Source organism: Arachis hypogaea, chromosome 9, assembly GCF_003086295.3.
Source record: "Arachis hypogaea cultivar Tifrunner chromosome 9, arahy.Tifrunner.gnm2.J5K5, whole genome shotgun sequence".
Taxonomy (NCBI): domain Eukaryota; kingdom Viridiplantae; phylum Streptophyta; class Magnoliopsida; order Fabales; family Fabaceae; genus Arachis; species Arachis hypogaea.
In genome coordinates, this window is record NC_092044.1 from 74,885,510 (window position 1) to 74,887,440 (window position 1,931).

At 35.9% G+C, this 1,931-nt stretch overlaps 1 non-coding gene across 1 annotated transcript; it reads right to left on the reverse strand.

Moving 5' to 3' along the window:
- Positions 1-1,568: 1,568 nt before the first annotated feature.
- LOC112713273 (small nucleolar RNA R71) lies at positions 1,569-1,676 on the reverse strand. The gene has a single exon (XR_003158246.1). It is a non-coding gene; the product is annotated as a small nucleolar RNA R71 (small nucleolar RNA).
- Between the last annotated feature and the right edge of the window lie 255 nt (positions 1,677-1,931).

Genomic DNA, 1,931 nt, shown 5'->3' on the forward strand with positions numbered 1-1,931 from the left:
ATGTGTCTCATATGCATTCTCATTAGTGTCAGTAGCATACAAACTGCTAAGTTTGGTGTCTTGCATGAATTGTTGTTTGATTTTAGTTGTATTTTGATTTTTCCTCATTATTAAAAATCCAAAAATCTTTTTAATTTGTGTCTTTTCAAGTCAATAATATAGAGAATTGAAGATTCAGAACATACTGCAGAGGAATTGCACAGAAAAGCTGGGCGTTCAAAACGCCCAGTGAAGAAGGACAGACTGGCGTTTAAACGCCAGCCAGGGTACCTGGTTGGGCGTTTAACGCCCAAAAAGGTATAGTTTTGGGCGTTAAACGCCAGAATGTGCACCATTCTGGGCGTTTAACGCCAGGATGGCACAAGAGGGAAGATTTTGTTTTCAAATCAAATTTTTTCAGGTTTTCAAAGTTTTTCAAAATCAAATCTTTTTCAAATCATATCTTTTCAATCATGTTTTCAAAATTGATTTCTTTCTATTTTCAAAAATACTTGCTATCAATTAATGATTTGATTCAACATTTCAAGTATGTTGCCTTTTCTGTTGAGAAAGGGTTAATGTTTGAATCATATCTTTTCTTGATAGCCAAGTCATTAATTTTCAAAATCAAATCTTTTAAAATGTTTTTTCAAATCATATATTCTCAATCACATCTTTTTAAAACTAATCATATCTTCTTAACCACATCTTTTTCAAAATAGTTTTCAATCAAATCTTTTTGATTTCTAATTTCAAAATCTTTTTCAAAAATCACTTGATTTCTTTTCCACTTTCATTTTCGAAAATCAATTAGTGTTTTTCAAAAATGTTTTCAAAATCTTTCACTTAATTTTCGAAAATTACTTCCCTTCTTCTCACATCCTTCTATTTATGGACTAACACTATTCCTTAATGCAAAATTCGAACTCCATCTTCTTTAATAAGTTCGAATTTTCTACTTCTGTCTTCTACTTTTCTTTTCCTCTGACACCTAAAGGAATCTCTATACTGTGACATAGAGGATTCCACATTTTCTTGTTCCCTTCTCTTTCCTATGAGCAGGAGCAAGGACAAAAGTATTCTTGTTGGGGCTGATCCTGAACTTGAAAGGACCTTGAAGAGAAAGCTAAGAGAAGCCAAAGCACAACTCTCTGTAGAGGACCTAACAGAAATCTTCAAAGAAGAAGAACCTATGGCAGCCGAAAACAACAACAAATGCAAGGAAGGTGCTGTGTGACTTTACTGCACCTACTCCCAACTTCTATGGGAGAAGCATCTCTATCCCTGCCATTGGAGCAAACAACTTTGAGCTTAAGCCTCAATTAGTTTCTCTAATGCAACAGAATTGCAAGTTCCATGGACTTCCATTGGAAGATCCTCATTAGTTCTTAGCTGAATTCTTGCAAATCTGTGACACTGTCAAGACTAATGGGGTTGACCCTGAGATCTACAGACTTATGCTATTCCCTTTTGCTGTAAGAGACAGAGCTAGAACATGGTTGGACTCTCAACCTAAAGAAAGCCTGGACTCTTGGGAAAAGCTAGTCAATGCCTTCTTGGCAAAGTTCTTTCCACCTCAAAAATTGAGTAAGCTTAGAGTGGAAGTCCAAACCTTCAGACAGAAGGAAGGAGAATCCCTCTATGAAGCTTGGGAAAGATACAAACAATTAATCAGAAAGTGTCCATCTGATATGCTTTCTGAATGGAGCATCATAGGTATTTTCTATGATGGTCTCTCTGAACTATCCAAAATGTCTTTGGATAGCTCTGCTGGAGGCTCTCTTCATCTGAAGAAGATGCCTACAGAAGCTCAAGAGCTGATTGAAATGGTTGCAAATAACCAATTCATATACACTTCTGAAAGGAATCCTGTGAACAATGGGACTAGTCAGAAGAAAGGAGTTCTTGAGATTGACACTCTGAATGCCATATTGGCTCAGAATAAAATATTG